This window comes from Chelonia mydas, chromosome 2 (assembly GCF_015237465.2).
Source record: "Chelonia mydas isolate rCheMyd1 chromosome 2, rCheMyd1.pri.v2, whole genome shotgun sequence".
NCBI classification, from domain to species: domain Eukaryota; kingdom Metazoa; phylum Chordata; order Testudines; family Cheloniidae; genus Chelonia; species Chelonia mydas.
Genome location: NC_057850.1, coordinates 38,975,870 through 38,991,588, shown reverse-complemented (window position 1 = coordinate 38,991,588; position 15,719 = coordinate 38,975,870). Strand labels below are relative to the sequence as shown.

Here is a 15,719-nt window from a genome sequence, read left to right as displayed (position 1 = left end):
CCGGGCCTTCCCGCCCCGGCCGAAAGGTCTGGACCCGGCATAGTTGGGGTTAGGGGGCTGCCCTGGTTGCGACAGGTTGGGGGCTGGGCTAGGTTGGGGCCGGGAGAGGGTCGTCCCTCCCCTGGCCTTGGCAGGTCGCCGGGCGGGTTCCCTGAGCTCCTGCATGGCATTAAATAGGTGGCTGTGCAGCTTACAGGGAACTTAGGTCAAGACCCACTGTGGGGTCCTGACCCACAGTTTGAGAACCACTGAGTTAGGAACAACAATAATTTATAACTTGGCTTGATTGCAACTTCATAAAATCATAGAATATTAGGTTGGAAGGGACCTCAGGAGGTCATCTAGTCCAACCCCCTGCTCAAAGCAGGACAAATCTCCAACTAAATCACCCCAGCCAGGGCTTTGTCAAGCCTGACCTTAAAAACCTCAAAGGAAGGAGATTCCATCACCTCCCTAGGTAACGCATTCCAATGCTTCACCATCCTCCTAGTGAAAATGTTTTTCCTAATATCCAACCTAAACATCCCCCAATGCAACTTGAGACCATTACTCCTCGTTCTGTTGTCTGCTACCACTTAGAACAGTTTAGATCCATCCTCTTTGGAACCCCCCTTCAGGTAGTTGAAAGCAGCTATCAAATTCCCCCTCATTCTTCTCTTCTGCAGACTAAACAATCCCAGTTCCCTCAGCCTCTCCTCATAAGTCATGTGTTCTAGTCCCCTAACCATTTTTGTTGCCCTCCGCTGGACGTTTTCCAATTTTTCCACATCCTTCTTGTAGTTTGGGGCCCAAAACTGGACACAGTACTCCAGATGAGGCCTCACCAATGTCGAATAGAGGGGAATGATCACGTCCCTTGATCTGCTGGCAATGCCCCTACTTATACAGCGCAAAATGCCATTGGCCTTCTTGGCAACAACGGCACACTGTTGACTTATATCCAGCTTCTTGTCCACTGTAACCCCTAGGCCCTTTTCTGCAGAACTGCTGCCTAGCCTGTAGCAGTGCATGGGATTTTTCCATCCTAAGTGCAGGACTCTGCACTTGTCCTTGTTGAACCTCATCAGATTTCTTATGGCCCAATCCTCTAATATGTATAGGGCCCTCTGTATCCTATCCTTATCCTCCAGTGTATCTACCTCTCCTCCCAGTTTAGTGTCAACTGCAAACTTGCTGAGGGTGCAATCCACGCCATCCTCCAGATCATTAATGAAGATATTGAACAAAACCGGCCCAAAGACCGACCCTTGGGGCACTCCACTTGATACCGGCTGTCAACTGGACATGGAGCCATTGATCACTACCCGTTGAGCCTGACATTCTAGCCAGCTTTCTATCCACCTTATAGTCCATTCATCCAGCCCATACTTCTTTAACTTGCTGGCAAGAATACTGTGGGAGACCGTATCAAAAGCTTTGCTAAAGTCAAGGAATAACACGTCCATTGCTTTCCTCTCATCCACAGAGCCAGTTATCTTTTCACAGAAGGCAATTAGATTAGTCAGTCATGACTTGCCCTTGCTGAATCCGTGCTGACTGTTCCTGATCACTTTCCTCTCCTCTTAGTGCTTCAGAATTGATTCCTTGAGAATCTGCTCCATGATTTTTCCAGGGACTGAGGTGAGGTCCCTTTTTAAAAAATGGACACTACATTAGCCTTTTTCTAGTTATCCGGGACCTCGCTGATTGCCATGACTTTTCAAAGATAATGGCCAATGGCTCTGCAATCACATCTGCCAACTCCTTTAGCACTCGGATGCAGCGCATCTGGCCCATGGACTTGTGCTCGTCCAGCTTTTCTAAATAGTCCTGAACCACTTCTTTCTCCACAGAGGGCTGGTCACCTCCTCCCCGTGCTGTGCTGCCCCATGCAATAGTCTGGGAGGTGACCTTGTTCGTGAAAACAGATGCAAAAAAAGCATTGAGTACATTAGCTTTTTCCACATCCTCTGTCACTAGGTTGCCTCCCTCATTCAGCAAGGGGCCCACACTTTCCTTGACTTTCTTCTTGTTGCTAACATACCTGAAGAAACCCTTCTTGTTACTCTTAACATCTCTTGTTAGCTGCCACTCCGAGTTGATTTAGCCTTCCTGATTTCACTCCTGCATGCCTGAGCAATATTTTTGTACTCTTCCCCAATCATTTGTCCAATCTTCCACTTCTTGTAAGCTTATTTTTTGTGTTTAAGACCAGCAAGGATTTCACTGTTAAGGCAAGCTGGTTGCCTGCCATATTTACTATGCTTTCTACACATTGGGATGGTTTGTCCCTGTAACCTCAATAAGGATTCTTTAAAATACAGCCAGCTCTCCTGGACTCCTTTCCACCTCATGTTATTCTCCCAGGGGATCCTGCCCATCAGTTCCCTGAGGGAGTCAAAGTCTGCTTTTCTGAAGTCCAGGGTCCGTATTCTGCTGCTCTCCTTCCTTGCTTGTTTCAGGATCCTAACCTCGACCATCTCATAGTCACTGCCTCCCAGGTTCCCTTAATAGCTTCAAATATAAGTTTTAACTATATGGATAGTTTGAATGGTGGTTAAACTATTTGTTAGCTGGAGAGAAACAAGAGATAAGACTAATGGAAAAATTTCTTAAAGGACCCATTTAAAATTAATTTTAACTTATCAACTCGTAATTGTGAATTCCCAGAAAATTCATTCTGTTCAGAGTGATTCTGTGCTGTAAGTGTGGGATGGATATAAAAAATAATTCATACATAATGAGGAGTATGTCCTCACAGAAGGATAGGCTTGGGCTTATAGCCAGGTGTTGCCCCAATCCTCCCTCACTCCACATACAAAAACCTCTAACCTGAGTTTGAAGGTGCTTTAAACTAGGATTAGCACAACTAAGGGTATAGGCATGAGCTAATGTTTTGATTCAGCACAGGCTGGCAACCCACCTACTTTACAGTGAGAAGGTAGGCCAATCAAGCCTAGGTGCTGTTAGTTCTCCGGTTCTATCCCAGAATTCCACCTGGGTGGTAATTTCTTGTTTAACACCTCCCTTCTTCTGCTCAGCAGTTTAACCCCATGGTTGCCTGTTCCATTTCTGCTTCACTTTCACAACATTTTAACAAAGATGCCACCTAAGAAATCTTCTTCCCATGCTACCAGCATGCTAGATTCTGACACCAGCCTTCTGGTAAAGTGTGATATTAGCAAGACCCATAATTTGGGGAAATGGATCCAAAATGACATTTTTATGTTTAGTGGATAGGAAAGAAATGGAGAGGAAGATAAGTCAGTTGGAAGCTCTACGAATCACTTTGTGGTTTGCAAACTGAATTCCTAAATGACATTCTCATTAAAAGTTATTGCTGCCAAATGCTGTTTGCTTTCGCCTACATGAATCTCTGCATTTCTAATGAATAGCTCCACTTGGAAATTATTTACATAAAATATTGTTCTCACATCAGTGCCACAGACTTCAGCTCCATGCTACGTGGGAGAGAGAGAAAGAACAACAAATAAAATCATAGAACAGCCCAGTTTAATGCATCGCTAAGAACTGTGGGATATCTCACCAGTAATCCATCCCAGCACATGGGCTTGTACAGCAGTACTGTGGATGCAAAGGGGGCTGGCAGAAGTAGTTGTTTGTAGTAGGGACGCTCCACTCATGCTAAGGCTATGTGTACACATTAAGTGCTACAGCGGTAGCTGTGCCACTGTAGTGCTTCAGTGAAGACACTACCTATGCTGACAGGAGGGGTTCTCCCTTAGGTGTAGGTACTGCATCTCCTGGAGAGGCAGTAGATAGGTTGAGGGAAGAATTCTCCCATCAACCTAGCACTGTCTACATGGATGTTAAATCTGCTAAGTTCAGGGTTGTGAATTTTTGACACCCCTCAGCAATGTAGTCATAGCGACCTAATTTCCTAGTGTAAGACCAGGCTTAAGCTAGTGAAAATGTACCCAAAGAGGTTTAATCCCTATTGTAAGGAAAAATACTCAATTTGGTCTTAACCATGGAATCATGACCAGTGCCTAAATAATTTTAGAATTTCTAGATGTAAATTTGTTGAACTAAAAACATCTGTTTTGTCCTTCAGGACTTCCAAATAAAGGTGAATAGTTCTTATTTTAGTAAATTATTCAGCTGAGCATCTAGTGGGTTAACGATATATGAAGGATATATTAAAAGTTCCAAAATCTACAGGACCAAAACAACTGCCAAAAGATTTTCTCTATCAAACTGTGTAAAATAAGTATTATGTTAAACCCACATTGCATGGACATGTAATGAAAGGAAACTACTTATCAATGAATATATACCGAGCAGATAATATGCAAATCCTTGATCCCATTTTCCCTACTTTGATCTTTTCCCCATATTTTTGAATAAGGGATTAAATGCATTATAACTGTTACTGTGGAAATAAAAAGAAAATATAACTATTTATTGAGATGCTTTGCCTTAAAATAGTATAATAAAATGCAAAACAGTGGTAGTCACTTACTGATTTAATTACCAATAGATGCAAGAGATAGTATTTACTCAAAAAAAAAAAAAAAAAAGGTAAAATACCAAGGCATACACAGTTGTGTAGATTCCAAACAAGTAATACAGGACACATTTCAATAACATAAGAAATGGTTTAATTTCATTAACTGTGGTCTAATATGTTGTGCCTCCCACTCTTGGTAAACCGCAGTGGCATTTACTGGCTATTGCTTCAAAGCACTACTGTTTTTCATCCATTTTCATTGGCCAAATGTGTCATAAGAGCATTAACTAAAGTCTGGAAAACAGTTCTCATGGATTTTGCTTTAATGATAAATCTAACATATACTGCACTTGCTGATATAATCAAGTGAATGGAATTTCCAAAATCTTGACTTAATGTCTTTTAAGTATGAAGCAATAATGTTTTTATGAAGTAGCTTTTAAATGGCATTTGTTGAAGTGGAGAGCAGATGGATTAGAAAGGTCTGTTTTTAACTGCAATCAGCAATGATCATAGTATCATATTACAATCACCCTGTAAAATAGACTGTATTTAAAAAAAAAAAAAAGAAAAAAAAATGCATGGTGATGTGTGTTGCCCTTGCGGGTCTGGAGCCGGTTACAGTTTGATAATGTTGCTTCAGCTGTTTTGGCTAACAACGCAGTTTTCAATCTGAGAATTCCTCTGTCAATTAGGTTTTTATCAAGTTTTCTGTTCTATTTTGCATACACTTACGAGGTTTGGGCTGAATATAGAAAGATGATGTTTTTCTTTCTTTCTCTCCATCCCCAAGTACTTTTTATGTGTTATACAGGTGTTCAGTTGTAATGTTTGCCAGGCTGCTACTTAGTAAGAATTAAGGCTACACCAAGAGCATGTTATCCAGTTCTTTCCCTTCCCCCACACATGAGAAAGTAGTAAATGCATATTCAATCTCACCATCTTTGCTACTGCTGTGCTTGCAGACAGTCTAAAACAGAATATTCCTCTAGGTCTCCTAGCACATTTTTGTGTTGTCAGTTTGCTCAGATTATGAATTCTTTTTGGGCCAGCACAGTATTTTCTTCTGTGTCTTGTACAATGCTAAACACAAAAATGAATAATAATTAGGGCTGTCAAGCAATTAAAATTAATCATGATTAATTGAGCTATTAAAAATTAATAATGATTTATTGTTTAACAGCACAATTATAGAATACCATTTAAATATTTTTTGATGTTTTCTACATTTTCAAATATATTAATTTCAATTACAACACAGACTATAAAGTATACAGTGCTCACTTTATTTTTGATTACAAATAGTTGCACTGTAAAAAACAAAAGAAATAGTATTTTTCAATTCACCTAATACAAGTACTCTAGTGCAATCTCTTTATCATGAAAGTTGAACTTACAAATGTAGAATTACGTACAAAACCCCCCGGCATTCAAAAATAAAACAGTGTAAAACTTTAGAGCCTACAAATCCAATCAGTCCTACTTCTTGTTCAGCCAATCGCTCAAACAAGTTTGTTTACATTTGCAGAAGATAATGCTGCCTGCTTCTTGTTTAGAATGCCACCTGAAAGCAAGAACAGGCATTCGCATGGCACTGTTGTAGCCAGCGTCGCAAGATATTTGCATGCCAGATGCGCTAAAGATTTATATATCCCTTGATGCTTCAACCACCATTCCAGAGCATATGCGTCCATGCTGATGATGGATTCTACTCGATGACAATCCAAAGCAGTGTGGACCGATGCATGTTCATTTTCATCATCTGAGTCAGATGCCACCAGCAGATGGTTGCTTTTCTTTTTTTGGTGGTTTGGGTTCTGTAGTTTCCGCATCAGAGTGTTGCTCTTTTAAGACTTCTGAAAGCCTGCTGAACACCTCATCCCTCTCAGATTTTGGAAGGCACTTCAGAATCTTAAATCTTGGGTCGAGTGCTTTACCTATCTTTAGAAATTTCACACTGGTATCTTCTTTGAATTTTGTCAGATTTTCAGTGAGTTTGTTCATAAAATGAACAACATGTGCTGGGTCATCATCCAAGACTGTTATAACATGAAATATATGGCAGAATGCGGGTAAAACAGCAGGGGACATACAGTTCTTGCCGAAGGAGTTCAGTCACAAATTTAATAAACGCATTATTTTTTTAATGTGTGTCATCAGCATGAAAACATATCCTCTGGAAAGATGGCCGAAGCATGAAGAGGCATATGTGCATCTGGCACATAAATATCTTGCAATGCCAACTACAACAGTGCCATGCAAATGCCTGTTCTCACTTTCAGGTGACATTTTAATTAAGACGTGGGCAGCATTATCTCCCATAAATGTAAACAAACTTGTTTCTCTTAGCGATTGACTGAACCAGAAGTAGGACTGAGTGGACATGTAGGCTCTAAAGTTTTACATTGTTTTGTTTTTGAGAGCAGTTATGTAAGAAAAAAAATTCTACGATTTTAAGTTTCACGTTCATGATAAAGAGATTGCATTACAGTACTTGTAAGAGGTGATTTGAAAAATACTATTCATTTTGTTTATCATTTTACAGTGCAAGTATTTGTAATAAAAATAAAGTGAGTACTGTACACTTTGTATTCTGTGTTGTAATTGAAATCGAAATACTTGCAAATGTAGAAAAACATAGAAAAATATTTAATAAATGTCAATTGGTATTCTATTGTTTTACAATGCCATCAATTGTGATTAATTTTTTTAATTGCGATTTCTTTTTTTTTGAGTTAATCGTTTGAGTTAACTGCGATTAATCGATAGCCCTAATAATAATAATAGTTAGTTTGTACTTTAAAGCTCAAAAGTTACTTTAAAGACTTTTTAACTCCATCCTCCTTATCTACCGCTTCCATTCTCTCCTTTCCAGCAAAGGTATAAGGTTAGTCTTCCCAGTTATTTACCAATTCTCTTTGCATCAATGGGAAATTTGCCTGCAGACCCTTTTTGTCTGTTTCAAGTTTGAATTTCAGTGATCCTTTCAGGTTTCCAATATTAGTCATCAAGTTGCATATGTATCACTACATTTTTGAGCTGGTGTATATGAAAATTATTGAAGATTTTTTATTTAAGATTTAGTACTAAGGTCTGAGCATTTGGCATCAGTGATGAGTCAGCCCACTGCCAACAAGAACTGGCTTCCATTGAGCAGTGATTGTATTAGACTGTTCTTCCCAAATGGGATTGACTTTCCAGACAAACCTGCTAGCATTTATTGATTCAGTTATCAAATTCCTCCTGGCTTTTGCCCTTCTGAAAAATCCTCCTTATGCTTTCAGTGTATTGAAAGACCATAATATAGCAGTGTACTGAGTTGGTGAGATGTCCAATGGGAGCTCGCAGAAATAGTAGTTAAGCTTCTTTTTAGATTTAACATCTTTATTATTAGGGAGAAAAAGTAAATGGAACATTAATTCACAAATGACACTTAGGTTGTGTCTACACTGCAATTAAACACTCGTGGCTTTCTGAATCAGGCTTGTGGGGCTCGGACAACAGGGCTGTTGAATTGCTGTGTAGACATTCAGGCTTGGGCTGGAGCATGGGCTGTGGGCTCCCGCAAGGAAAGAGAGTCCCTAAGCCCAGGCTCTAGCCCAAGCCCGGTTGTCTACACTGCAATTAAACAGCCTCGTAACATGAGCCTCATGATCCTGAGTCAGCTGACTCAGGCCAGCCACAGGTGTTTAATTGCAGTGCAGACGTACCCTAAACAGGAAAATGAACACCCAGGAGGACAGCAAATTTAGGACTCGAGAAGTTACAAATATGAACAGAAAAAAACACCCAAGTTTTGTCTTGGATAGTGCATGCTGTTTTTTGTGGGGTATAGTAATCTAACACAGGATTATTCAGTAGGATAATAAGATCATTGGAAAGCAGTAGTGTGAAAAACAATACAAAAACTGATAGAGACAATAGAGGACAACAGATTAGATATGAGCTTGCGGTATAATATGATAGCAGTAAAAATGGTACGATTTTGGATTGTATATTCAGTTATCACTACATATATAAAATATATGGTAATTGTTTTCTATGTGGCTCTCACAAGACTTGTAACGGGATTCTCTTCTCACTATTGGGGCATCTCTTTGTGGCTGCATCTGGGGAATGGCTCTACATGGTCTGATGCCCTTTTCCATCTCTCATTCGCACTGTGGCTCCTCTCATGCTCTGGGAGTTGCAGTGCTTACCCTTTGTGATTCAGGGTACTCCCTTTTAATGGTTTGGCCCTCTGGCCAGGTCACTAGGTGATTTTCCCCCTTCCTGGTTATAAAAGTCTTACTGGTTGACTGACCAGGTATCATTCCCAGCAGTCCTCCAATCCAAGGCAGTGCCACTTCCCCTATGGCTGGTAGGTGAACCTGGGCCCACCCTATTCTCTGGGTTATAGCTCATGGACCTTCTAATCTGCAGACAAGGTTTGCTCCATCCCAAATCTTGCTGCCATTTCCCTGAGCCGTTTCTATTGCGTCTCTCTCAGGCTTCTACGTCAGCAGCCTTCTGAATAAATCCTTCCTTCAGAGAATGAATCTCAGGGGTTCTCCTCTTTTACTGGCTTTCCTTCTTTCGCTCTCTAATGCCCAGCTAGTGACTACAGGGTTCCACACTGCCACCCCTTTCTGCTGCCAGCTTTCTGCCTTATACCAGCCCCTCCTGTGCCTGCTCAGCTGAGCTCCATCCTCAGTTAGGGATTGCATGTCAAACCTAACTCTCCCTTAGGTGAGGCTTATCAGGTTACTTAACCCCCTCTGAGCCACATTAACTCTTTTCGTACTAGTGTGGGATTAACACCCCATCACAAGACAATACCTAGAATGCTGTGTTCTGTTTGGGAATGGAGCACCTATGTACTAGAAATATGTTTCAGACCTGGAAGACAGTCAATAAAATGAAGCAACAGTGATTAACAGAGATGGGCCCAATGAAAACTGTGGAGCAAGGGCTTGAAGTGGTGGTGGCAGGAGGAAAAAGCGGTACTCTCTTAAACTGTTCCATTTACAGTAGATACTACAGATGTTTCAAAATCTAGTTAGTTCTGCTGGGCTCTGCAAGCAGGATGGATTTGATTTAAATCACTAGTGAGGAAGACTTGATTTAATCATGGATTTCTACATAAAAGTGCATTCTTCTTGGTTGTTATAACCTTAATACATATTCTTCACAACTGTAGGTTTCATTTTTGGAAGGTACACACTGTACATTTTTAAAGTGATTTATTTTGAAAACTTTTCAGATTAGTTTTACAGCTATATCAGAAAATGAATGATTGATTGGTTATTTCGTTTGCCAAAGGCAATTGAAGCACATATTTATGAAGTCATTGGGAAGTGAACTATCTCTAATTCAACAGGTTAATCATTAATAGTTGGAGGATTTTCTTGTCATGCTGAATTAGAAGGAGAACATCACCAGGCAGACATTTACATTGTTTTATTTAACTAAAACAACAACATTATGTATTCTGGATTTTTTTCTTCAACAGCAAACATATGCTTGTTTTGTTAAAATATTATATGAATTTTTTAATTTAGTTAAACATTCAAGTTTTTTAAAATCAGGTTTATTTTTGTTAAAATTGTTTTTAACTAAAATAGGTAAATGAAATACTAAAAAAAACCCACAAAAATTAAATCGACTATGCAGCCAGGTTAACACGAGAAACTTTAAAATATTGGCTTCTGCAGCTAACTCAGTTGTCTTCACCTTCATTTTCCTGTTTGTTCATAATCTGGAAAAGAAAAACAAGCTTTCCTGCTTTTTCAGGTCCCAAATGATTTCTCAGTTAGGAATGAATTAGTCCAAAAGAAGAAAATACTCTTTCTACAAGAGCAGAAGAAACTACTGCTGTTAAAAGTGAGATTATCACTTCAACAGTCTCTGAATGCAAGTGCTTAAGTGACTCCATCAGTTCACTGGTGTGACTTTCTTTAAAACATCATCAGCAAACATATAATTCTTGAATGGTTCATCCTGAGCTCCAAAGTTCATTATAATTGGCATTATGGAGGGATGATTGCTGGATGTTCATGTCATAGCCAACTTCTCTTCTTCAGCAGTTAAGGTTTGACCCTGGTACCGAGTATTGAGAATATTTGCAAGAAAATGAGCTGGAGATAGTGCTTGCCCCATTCATTTTTTAATGCTTGTAATTAAACTCTGTCATTGCATATTTCTCTTTTTAAACTCAAAATAAAACAATATTTTATTGTCAGCAATAAAACAGCTATTTCCCTGCATTTTGTTCAAGGCTACAGAAATAGGCTTCAGGGTACTCAGCATGTGTTCAACATTTCTCTTAAGCCCAATGTTGAGAACTTCGGCTGTGACAGTGCCATCTATTTTTTTCACGATTTTGTTCACAAACTGTCATCAGATTAGGCCAGTTCTTGATACAGTGCTCAAAACAGTCCTCTACCGAGTTCCATCACGCGTCTTGGGGGAGAGTTAGCGTGATTCCTCCCACTTTTTTCAGAGCAATTGTGATAAAATGTCTAGACATTTGAAATTTTTTTCACAGTTTGTTATACTGCTGCTTTTTGTAAGTATTCTGCTGTGTGTGAATTTTGTGATGTATCAATTGTTTCTGTAAGGAAGACATTCCCTTCTGTTGTCATCCAGGCACATACAACAGGATCATTGTGGACATTGCTCCACCCATCAAGACTCAGGTGAACAATTTCACCCTCTAGACCTTTTGCACAGTGCTCAATTTCTCTTTCATACACTTTATCCAGCAATTTGCCTGCAACATCTGTTCTGTTGGGTGGACTGTATCCTGGTCTTAATGACGGAACCATGTTAATGAAGTGTGGGTTCTCAATCATACGGAAAGGAGAGTTTGTTGCATAAACAAACTGGGCAATTTTTTCATCAATTACCTCTTTTTGTAATCTGCTGGTTCTTATCACAAACTTATCTATGGTTGTTTCTGGATGATGGAGATTTTTTTTTCTTTTTGCTACAGGTGATATATTGTGTCTATGTGACATACATGATGTGACTGAAACACTATCATTGGCAGATAACTCTGAAACTGTAGAAAATGATGGTGATCTTAAAGGTGGATAGTCTTCAGAATCGTGTATGTTGAAGATGGATTCTCCTAAACAAAATAAGTCAATGCAGTTATTTAATTATTATTACCATACTGCCCATTTAGTATTACTTATTGCATTCACTGACAGTACTACTTTAAAGGTGAAATTGTAAAAGGAAGATCTGCCTATTTCAGTTATTTATTTTTTTCACAATTGCATCTAGAGTAACAACTATATTTTTTGCTCAAACATGAGAATTCAAGAATAGTCCAGAAGGAAGACAGGCAATCCTTAAAAAAGGAGTATGATGAAAGGAACATGTCTGAAGATGCAGGATCTTCAGATTGGTAAATTTAGGTTGGTAACCCTAAATTTACCAATCTGAAGATTCTGCATGTTCAGACATGTTCCTTTCATCATCTTCAATGCAGCTTCCTCCTGAGAAAGAATACTTCTCATGATGTTTCATTCGGGCAACCAGGCCTTGTTGCGTCTCTCCTAGCACTACTCGCTTGTTAGGAACAAAGAGAGGTGACACTCACAATAGACTGCGCAGATCTTTATAATGTGATCGTGTCTCTCCTTTCTTAACTATTTTGAATGGTATTGAAATAGCTAATCTTTCATGAAGATTGGATCTGAATAACCCTGGACTTTGTGGAAGATCAGATCTAAACTTGATGGCATAGGTCCATCACTCTGATTAAAAGATGGATAGGGATTTATAGAGAGATTTTAAGAGGTAAATATATATTAGGGCTAACATTTTCAAACTTGGGTATCTAAAGTAAGGCAACTAAATAAGTAGTCTGATTTTTTTAAAGGTGCTGAGATCCTCTGAACTCTCATTGACTTCACTGGGAACTACAGTGTCTTAGCACCTCTGGAAATCTTTCACAAGTAGCTTTCTAACAAAGGTGGAATAGTACTCTTTACCTTTGGGGATAATTTATATCATGTTCTTAAAACAGGAGCCTTAGAAGGACAATCTCTTCTATAGGTTTCTCTGTGTACAAATTAGAATATCTATGTAATACTGGAAGAACTATAGTGGCTCCATAGTTAAGGTGTGTGGAGATTTATTTATGTAGTACTTTCCAAAGCACTTTCAAAACATAAATTCTCCCCTGTGTGATAGCCTCCATTTTTCCTTTGGGGAAACAGGGACAGAGAGAGATTATGTGACTTGACTTGAATTACACAGAAAATCAGTTCCGAACCCAAGATTAGAACCCAAGTCTCTCGGCATTTAGGCCTATGCCTAGTCTGCTACACTACTGTGCCTCCTAGGAAAAAGTCATTTAACTGTCTTTTTTACCATAACATCCCTACAGCTGGACACGCCACATTGTCTGAGGCCACAGACTCAGGTGAGAAAGAATAGGTCACTCATCTAGGTCCCTCTGAAGTTCTTCATTGTTTTATCTGGACTATATAATTTGGTTCCTCTGAAAGTGTTGCTACCTCACTTGTTCTCCCACATTCCCAGGTTGTTAATATACTAAACACGTGTATTGAAATTTGGGACACACAGCTGCTAATAGTTTGAAAATTAACAACTTATCTCTACTCTTTTATGCTACATAGCCAGTTTTTGATCTGTGATAGTATTTACCCTGTCACCTGATGGCTTACTATCTTCAGTAGCATTTTGCGAAAGACTTTTTCAGAGGCCTTTTGAAAGTTCAAATACATTTTATGAACTCTGATTAAAGAATTTCTAGTAGATTAGAATAGCACAATTTTCTTTTATGGAAGCCATGTTGTTTTGGCCTGATGGTATCACGGACATTTTAGTGTTTTGCAGTCCTGTTTAGTATTATGATTTCAACTAATTTGTCTGGCCCTGAAGTAGTGTTTACTTACCTGTAATTCCTAGGAAAATCAAAGTGCTATTTTAAAAACATAGAACATTTTAATGAAAGAATGCATATTTTTGGTAGCAGCTCAATTACATCATTCTTAAATTCCTTCAGAACTGCTGGATGTTTACGATCTAATCCTGGTGATTTTGCCCTTTAAATTATCCGTTTGTTCCAATATCCTCTCTTTTGATGCCTCTGTTTTTGGAATATCTCACCTTAATTTATCTGAAAAGAGTGGGGGCAGGGTAAATATGTTGGCTTGATCTTACAGGGATGAAGATTGATCCAAAGCATCAGTCAGCTTCTCTGCAATGTCCTTATCCCCCTTAATTGCTCACTGGTTATAGATCACACCCATAGATTGTCTTCTAGACTTCCTGCTTGAAATATAGTGTTAATAATAGGGTTGTCGATTAATCCTATTGGGGGGGAGGGATAGCTCAGTGGTTTGAGCATTGGCCTGCTAAACCCAGGGTCGTGAGTTCAATCCTTAAGGGGGCCATTTGGGATCTGGGGCAAAAATTGGGGATTGGTCCTGCTTTGAGCAGGCGGTTGGACTAGATGACCTCCTGAGGTCTCTTCCAACCCTGATATTCTATGATTCTATAATCGCAGTTAACTCATGCGATTAACTCAAAAATATTAACTGCAATTAAAAAAATTAATCGCGATTAATTGCACTGTTAAACAATAGAATACCAATTGAAATTTATTAAATATTTTTGGATGTTTTTGTACATTTTCAAATATATTGATTGCTATTACAACACAGAATACAAAGTGTACAGTGCTCACTTTATATTATTTTTTATTACAAATATTTGCAGTTTAAAAAGGATAAACAAAAGAAATAGTATTTTTCAAATCACCTCATAGAAGTACTGTAGTGCAGTCTTGATCATGAAAGTGTAACTTACAAATGTAGATATTTTTTGTTACATAACTACACTCAAAAACAAAACAATGTAAAACTTTAGCACCTTCAAGTCCACTCAGTCCTACTTCTTGTTCAGCCAATCACTAAGACTAACAAGTTTGTTTACATTTATGGGAGATCCTGCTGCCTGCTTCTTATTTGCAGTGTCACCTGAAAGTGAGAACAGGCATTCGCATGGCACTTTTGTAGCCGGCGTTGCAAGGTATTTCCATGCCAGATATGCTAAACATTCGTATGCCCCTTCATGCTTCAGTCACCATTCCAGAGGACATGCGTCCATGCTGATGATGTTTGCTAAAAAAAATAGTGCATTAATTAAATTTGTGACTGAACTCCTTGGAGGAGAATTGTATGTTCCCTGTCTGTTTTCCGCGCATTTTGCCATATATTTCATGTTATAGCAGACTTGGATGATGACCCAGCAAATGTTGTTCATTTTAAGAACACTTTCACTGCAGATCTGACAAAATGCAAAGAAGGTACCAATGTGAGATTTCTAAAGATAGCAACAGCACTGGACCCAAGGCCCTCCAAAATCTGAGAGGGGCGAGGTGTGGAGCATGCTTTCAGAAGTCTTAAAAGAGCAACACTCCAGTGCGGAAACTACAGAAGACAAACCACCAAAAAAAAAAAAAATCAACCTTCTGCTGGTGGCAGCTGAGCCAGATGATAAAAATGAATGTGCATCGGTCCGCTCTGCTTTGGATTGTTATCGAGCAGAAGCAGTCATCAGCATGGATGCATAACCTCTGGAATGGTGGTTGAAGCATGAAGGGACATATGGTATGTTAATATCTTTTCACGCTGGTTACAACAGTGCCATGCAAATGCCTGTTCTCACTTCCAGGTGACATTGTAAACAAGAAGCGGGCACTATTATCTCCTGCAGATGTAACCAAGCTTGTTTGTCTGAGCAATTGGCAGAAGTAGGACTGAGTGGACTTGTAGGCAATAAAGTTTTACATTGTTTTATTTTTGAATGTAGGGGTTTTTTTTTTTACATAATTCAACATTTGTAAGTTGAACTTTCATGATAAAGAGCTTGCACTACAGTACTTGTATTAGGTGAATTGAAATATACTATTTCTTTTGTTTTTTACAGCGCAAATATTTGTATTAAAATAAATAGAAAGTGAGCACTGTACACTTTATATTCTGTGTTGTAACTGAAATCAATATATTTGAAAATGTAGAAAACATCCAAAAATATTTAATTTGAAATATTTATTCTATTATTGTTTAACAGTGCGATTAATCACGATTAATTTTTTTAATCACTTGACAGCCCTAGTTTTAAAAATTAACATGGCACATATTAAATGGATTAAAAATTGGTTAAGTGATAGGTCTCAAAATATAATGATAAATGGGGTATTGTAATCAAGTGGGTGTGTTTCTAGAGGGATTCCGCAGTGGTCTGT

The 15,719-nt window shown here is 38.8% G+C and overlaps 1 protein-coding gene across 19 annotated transcripts in view; it reads left to right on the top strand.

Annotated features, from left to right (window-relative positions):
- The window catches only part of VPS13B (vacuolar protein sorting 13 homolog B), a 914,031-nt gene that overhangs the window by 287,914 nt on the left and 610,398 nt on the right, over window positions 1-15,719 (top strand). The gene's annotated exons all lie outside the window — the stretch shown is intronic.